This window comes from Sciurus carolinensis, chromosome 18 (assembly GCF_902686445.1).
Source record: "Sciurus carolinensis chromosome 18, mSciCar1.2, whole genome shotgun sequence".
Classification (NCBI taxonomy): domain Eukaryota; kingdom Metazoa; phylum Chordata; class Mammalia; order Rodentia; family Sciuridae; genus Sciurus; species Sciurus carolinensis.
In genome coordinates, this window is record NC_062230.1 from 17,888,234 (window position 1) to 17,895,819 (window position 7,586).

General features: G+C 47.3%; 1 pseudogene; it reads right to left on the reverse strand.

Annotated features, from left to right (window-relative positions):
- Nucleotides 1-5,815: 5,815 nt before the first annotated feature.
- On the reverse strand, nt 5,816-7,236 carry LOC124970363 (elongation factor 1-alpha 1-like; annotated as a pseudogene).
- Between the last annotated feature and the right edge of the window lie 350 nt (nt 7,237-7,586).

Consider the following 7,586-nt stretch of genomic DNA (forward strand, 5'->3'; position numbering starts at 1 on the left):
TCAGAGAAGTGATTCAGAACCTATGAATGTTGGTGACAGCTTTATTCAAACCAGCAAGCAATTGGAAATGGCCTGGAATAAAGTTCATTGTGACCCATTGACAAGATGAGATATTTTGCAATTATAACAAAAATTTCACATTTTGTAAAACATTTGACAGTACAAAACACACATGATAAGAAGTTGAGAGGGAAAAATGCAAGATGCAAAACTGCAAATGGAATGATGTCTTAATTCATAAATGTTTCTCTCTCTCTCTCTCACACACACACACACACACACACACACACACACACACAGGGACCACAGTGAGATAGATGGCAGTAACCATGACTATCTACAAAGATGCAATTCAGGTTGTTATTAACTCTTTTCTTTATTCTTTCTAATGCCAGTTTTTCCATAATGAACAAACTCTTCTGTTTAGGGACACACCACACAAGATGTGCTATTTAAAATACTCTTGCCAATGATACACTTGTTCTGAGCTTTGTCCATCAACAAAAGGAAAATCACCAACAAAGGTTTTATGGAATAGAAAGAGGAAAACAATAGTAAAAAAAATTGTATAAATCAGACTATAAAAATATTTTTTTTAAATCTTGTAACAGAAATAACTCCAGATTGTAGCTTTATAAATGTCTGACCATAGTACATATAAATAATTTTGATTACATGGCATAATTATAATGCAAATTGTGTAAGTCTGAAATTGATCAATATTATCTGGATTGACAGTAAGTTCATAATGTAGCATAATGTATTTTTTAAATGCAGCATAAATCTACTTTAAAAAGTATCTAGCAAGGACAAGGAACATTAAAAATTTCCACAAGTTCCTTGGTAGAGACCTCATGCCAGCAGTTCACAGACTCAGCAATGGCAGGAGATCTCACTGTGAGCACCCAGTGGACAGTCCACTCATGGACTCTGGTTAGAGGATACTAGACTCTGGTTAGAGCATGCTTCTATTCAAGTGGAGGGATGGGGATTATTTTCTCTTTCTCAAACAAGAAAGCAAGTGGAAATATTGGATTGAAGTGGTCAAAGGTGAACAGGTCTTACACTGTGGAACCAGCAGGAGGCCTATTATTGTCCCCACAACACCTAAGCAATAAAGATGCATTTTAAAAGTGGAGAATCTTGATACCAAAATTGAAAGAAAGCAGCGCAAACAAAAATAAAACCAGATTTTACGAGCACACAAGCTGGGTTATTCTGGCTTCCATACCAAAGGAAAGGACTGTGTAGGCAGGGTACCAGTCCTTCCCAGCCTGCCCTGCTGAAGCCCTCAGTCAGATGCTGGGTGGGGCCCATACTGTGTTATCAGCAGCTGTCCCTTTCAGTGTTCTCAGAGGAAGTACAGGAAGACACAGTCCCTTATCCCAAAGCTGCCACCACCTTCAGATGTCACTTAGCCAGGAACCTGCTTCCCAGTACTTCCCCTTCTGTCCCAACAGACCCATGTGGGACAGCAGACAGCTCTCTGACAGCTTTGGGGTGGAGCATGGGCAGAGGGATTCCTGCCATTGCAAGAGCTAACTAGCTGTCAAACCCAACACCTGCCCTCACCAGAGCAAGGTTAGACATAAACCATTGTCCATTACTGCGACACGGGAGGACAGAATGTCTTGTCTGTCCCAGGCTCAGGGAGTGAGACCCTGGTGCCATTTCCACTTACTCATTGGTTGCACACCTGCAGTACCTGAGTTGGTACATTGCCTACCACCTACCACCTGTCCTTTCTTCCTACTTCAGAGGCCCTGGGATGGCTCTCAACATACACACTGCTCCAGCCCACAGCCTGGCTCCAACCTTGTGGCACATGGGGCATTCATGGCCCAAAACATGGCACACCTTGCTAGAAAAGAGCGCCCCCAGGGAGGGACGGGCAGCAGGTTCCTGTACCAGAGGCTCAAGTACTGCCAGTCAAACACCCACGTGTGTCACCCTAGTCCCCATATGTTCCATGCCCCAAGAGATGCCCTCTAGCTGCCAGTCAGAAACTGCTAAGCCACCTCCACAGAACCCCAGTCCTTTTGTGCAGCATCCTGGCCACCTCTGGGGAGAGAAGGAGTGCTGCACCAACCCAATGGGAGGGAACACTGCCATTGTCACAACGGCTGACCCCCAAACCCAACATCTACAACTCTTCCCAGGTGATTGGGAAACCTCACTGGGTCAACTGGTGGACCAGTAGGATCTGGATGCACAGTCCCAGTTCCAGTGTTCCACAGGCCCTCCAGGACCCAGTTACCGTGTCTATCCCTCCTGCATCTGGTGGGTGCACATGGAACTTGCAAGCACCCACATCTCGTTCTGGTGGTACCCTGCCTCATGTCTTGTGTTGACAGTTTTCTGCAAGTGCCCACAGTTCTCTACTAATACCTGCCAAAGCTGCACCTTAGCAACATGTCTGACATTGGCATTTTGCCTGAAACAGCATTGGTGGCAGAAGGACCCTTTGTGCTAGCCTCTGGAAATACAGAATCCCAAGTTTCATAACCACTGCCATGGGTACTTGCCAGAGCAAACTTTATCCATCACACCTGCACCTGGCCCTGGGGTGCAGGGACCTGTCAGTGGCGTCCCACATGAAGCCTAGTCACAATGTCCACTGACTTCCCTACACTGGTTGGCCACTTTGGGCTGCCTGGGCCTGTGGGATCACTCGCAGGTCTTCTTGCCACCATCCTGCAACTGTGCATGAACAGTTGAGAAAAGTGCCTTCTAGGAGCTTGTCTGGGGTCCTGTGGAAACTTTGATCCTTTCTGGGGACCTGGACATTACCTCCATCCTCCACATTCCAGGTCTACTGAAGAAGACACTGCTGTCAATTGGATCTTTGATCCATTCCTGCAGCCCAGACCATTGGTTTACCAAACAGATGACATGTATGGTACAGGAGGAGCAGGAAGTAACTCCTTGCCTTCTTGTAGCACCATGGTCACTCCAAGAACCCTGTCCAGGGTTCTGCTCAGAGACCCTAGACACAGTGGCCAAGGGGTGGTTAAGTAAGCAGACCCCAGAGTTTGAAAACATCAGAGGGGGAGCTCCCATGTCACTGGAGGAGTACAATCTACCTTTAGGCCCCTGGTGGCCCATAGCTGTCTACCTTCATTTGTACTCGGGCCTGGGACTCTGCAGGGAAACCTCTGCATCCAGAGATTCCCAACACAGAGCTGAGAACTCACAGGCCAACTGTATGACCTCCTGCCCAGAGAGAAATGCCATCAGCAGCTCCTACAGCTCCACTCAAGGTCTCCTAGCCCTGAAGAGGAGGGCTCCAGGTCCTTCCAACCATGAGCTTCCTCCAGGATGCTCTTCATCCCCAGGGATTCCCTGAAGAAGCCACAGTATGAGAAGGTGGCAGAAGGCAGGGTGGGACAACCATTACCAAGGAAGAACAGTTCATCCATGGGGGCACTGGTAGGCCATGGAAACCAAAGTGTTCTCTGCTGCCACATCTCCAAGGGGAACCTCTGAGGCTGCCTACCCTTCTGGAAATGAGCTGTTCAGTCACCACTGAGGACCTAGACAGGGAGGAGAAAACTCTGCAGCACATCAATTGCTTTCTAATGGGTGAGACCCATGCCATCTGTGACAGCTGTTCCATGGACCCCAAGCCCATGCATGGACCTCCACTACATGGGGAGGGATCAGGTCTCTGGCATCACTGAGCCTTAGCCAGACCTTGCCCCAACATCCCAGTACAACCATAATGGCAGCCTCCACACCAATGTGGGTGGGCTCTGCTTTCTCATCCCAGAGACCTCCCTCCCACCTCCAACCTTAGCATCTCCTTCCTCACCAGCCTGCCAATTGCTATTTTGGCACTTCCTCCCAGGTCCTCTCCCAGCACACTGGAAGGCTTGGCTCCACAGCCAGTGGCTCCCTTTGGGTTCACTGTCATGAACACCATTATGCCTTCAGAGCCCCTCCCTCCATTTGGGGCCTCCATCTAGCTTGGGTAGGATCTTCCTCCCCTCTCACCAGAGCCTAAAACCCAACAGGACTCACAGGGCCTCACCTGTTGACAGCACCAGCTGGCCAGCTTGAAAGGTGTGGCAACAGAATCCATATAGGAAGCAGCCTGTCATCCCTGGAGCCTCCATTCCACTATTCCCTGGGGTTCCTCATTGGAAGATGCCCATAGCCCTCACCTTTGCCAACTCTCAGTTTGGACACCTGGCAGCTCCAGGTCCATGGGCAACCTCAATCCCACAATTGACTGCAGGTCCCCCAGCTGTGGCCAGCCCAAACCACTCAGCCCTTGAGGCTGACACATATAGAAACCCTACCATGGGTTCCCATGCCAGCAAACAGACACGTTCTGCTGGCAGTCATGCTACAAGGCCTGCTGGGGCATCAAAAGCATTGGCCTCTCCCTCTGTAGCTGACCTCCAGAGGCCAGGGCCTGTGGTCAATGTTTGTCCTGAGAACAGGCAGCACCAGTGAACCTGTGACAAACAAGTTGCATCCCCTTCAAGGCTGACAGAGTTAGTGACCTCAAAGGCAACTGGAAGGACAGACTTGGTCCCCAGGTCTGACTACTCTCAGGACAGTAAGGAGAATCTACTCAAAAAGTAGAGTGACCCCCAAAACTGAAGAGCAAAATCAGGCAAGCTTGGGACAGAACACCAACAGTGCCCCTGACCAGAGCACTACCATTGCACCCAAAAAACACAAGACCAAGAGCAAACGGGGACAACAAATACTTCTGTTCCTATCCTGTGTGCCACCCCCAATGCCTGCCCACCCAGAAATATCTAACCTCATCTCAGGAAACAAGCACCACCACCAGAAATGCTACTTCTAGTAGATCATCTGTCCCTGTGACATCAATGGGATCAGGGAGCCCAGACTTGCTCCCAGATCTCATATCAGCCTTTAGGGCTATGTGTATCTCCTCCCAAAGAGGAGGGGCCCCAAGAAACCACCAGATTCTCTTCCTCCAGGTCAGGACCACTCTTGTGGGGGGTAGAAGAAAATGCTACCCTAAGCCAACAACAACCTTCTAACTGACAGGACATGGTGTGAGCCCTGTTTAGATGCATACCACAGGTCTTGCCCTGACTCCTGTGATCCTGGGACAAATAGGAAGCTCAGAGACACAGTACCTCATTCTCTCTTACTTCCTGGACAGCTATGCCCTCAAAGCTGGCTAGGAGGCAGCTTGGGTCTTATTTGGGCTCACTGCTTGGTGTCCTCACCACAACAGACACAGGCCCTCGGCCTGGCTTTCTTGTTTCCTTGAGGTTTGGGGCTCTTTGGGCTTTGGCTACTTACTTGATCAGGGAAAGTGAAAGTTAGCAGATTTGTGGTACCAGAGAATGAGATGGGATGGAAGGTACACAGAGGAAGTGGGATTTTGGTGAGATCTCTCTTGTGCTTACTAACTGTGGTCAATGCTGAGTCCACACTATCAGAAACTCCCTGAGGAGAATTTTTGCTAAATTCTCTGCTTTTCGCACTGAAACTGTGAGCAAGAAATAGATGACCACCTGCTGGTCCACATCATGGAGTAGATATGCACTAGACTGATAGGCTTGGGTCAATGAATGACTTTTTTTTTCTTATTAAACTTCTGTTTTAATGGGTCTCAAAATTCTGTGACAGATTTTTGGTCAAGTTATTTCCATTAAAAAGTACTGATTTTAAAAACTAATAACTTAAAGCTGCCACACACACACACACACACACACACACACACACACAACCAAATGGTCCACAAAACATTCTCCTTTCCTTCTGAAGTTTTTACGATGCATTGTTATCATTAAACTTAAATGGCTAATTGAGACAAACACTTCTGATTAAGACTGGGGTGGCAGGTGTTATGGGTAATATTCATTTAGCTTCTGAGCTTTCTGGGCAGACTTGGTGACCTTGCCAGCTCCAGCAGCCTTTTTGTCCACTGCTTTGATGACACCCACAGCAACTGTCTGCCTCATATCACAAACAGAAAAATGATCCAGAGGAGGATAGTCAGAGAAGCTCTCAACATACATGTGCTTTCCTGGAACCATATCAACAATGGCAACATCACCAGACTTCAAGAATTTAGGACCATCTTCCAGCTTCTTACCAGAACGGCGATCAATCTTTTCTTTTAGCTCAGCAAACTTGCAAGCAATGTGAGCTGTGTGACAATCCAGTACAGGGGCATAGCCAGCACTGATTTGGCCTGGATGGGTCAGGATAATCGCCTGAGCAGTGAAACCAGCTGCTTCCATTGGTGGGTCATTTTTCCTGTCAACAACAACATTGCCATGATGAACATCTTTGACAGACACATTCTTGACATTGAAGTCCACATTATCTCCAGGAAGAGCTTCAATCAGAGCTTCATGGTGCATTTCAACAGACTTTACTTCAGTTGTGACATTGACTGCAGCAAAGGTGAACACCATGCCAGACTTGAGAACTCCAGTCTCCACTTTGCCCACAGGGACAGTACCAATACCACCAATTTTGTAGACACCCTGGAAGGGCAGACGAAAAGGCTTATCAGTTGGACGAGTTGGTGGCAGGATGCAATCTAAAGCTTCAAGCAGTGTGATTCCACTGGTACTGCCATCTTTACGGTGACTTTCCATCCTTTGAACCAAGGTATATTAGCACTTGGCTCCAACATGTTGTCACCATTACAACCAGAAATTGGCACAAATGCTACTGTGTCAGGGTTGTAGTCAATTTTCTTAATGTAGGTACTGACTTCCTTAACAATTTCCTCATATCTATTCTGACTGTAGGGTGGTTCGGTGGAATCCAATTTGTTAACACCAACAATTAGTTGTTTCACACCCAGTGTGTAAGCCAGAAGGGCATGCTCACGTGTCTGCCCATTCTTGGAGATACCAGCTTCAAATTCACCAACACCAGCAGCAACAATTAGGACAGCACAGTCAGCCTGAGATGTGCTTGTAATCATATTTTTGATGAAGTCTCTGTGTCCTGGGGCATCAATGATAGTCACATAATACTTGCTGGTCTCAAATTTCCACAGGGAGATTTCAATGGTGATACCATGATCACGCTCAGCTTTCAGTTTATCCAAGACCAGGCATACTTGAATGAGCCCTTTCCCATCTCAGCAGCTTCCTTCTCAAATTTTTCAATGATTCTTTTGTTGATCCCACCACATTTGTAGATCAGATGGCCAGTAGTAGTAGACTTGCCCGATCCTACATGTCTGATGACAACGATGTTGATATGAGTCTTTTCCTTTCCCATTTTGGTTTTGATTTAGCGGTGGTTTTCACTACTCCTGTGTTCTGGTGGCAAACCCATTGCAAAAAACCAATAAATGACTATTTTACAGCTTAAATTTTTGGTCAAACTTCAGGAAAGTGGCATGGAATGTCATGTTTCAACCTTTCCCACTTGTACACAATCAAGACACTTATCATGTTATAAAGGCATTAGGTGCCAAAAGAGAAGCCTCTGCTCGACTTCAAAATCAATGTCCAAGGGGAAGACAGAATGACTATAACTGCTTTAAACCCTGATGCTCCTCAGATCCCTACAGTCCTCCACTCCCTCAGTTGGGCTTCAGATGGCCCTTCCTCCACTCTACAGGGCCA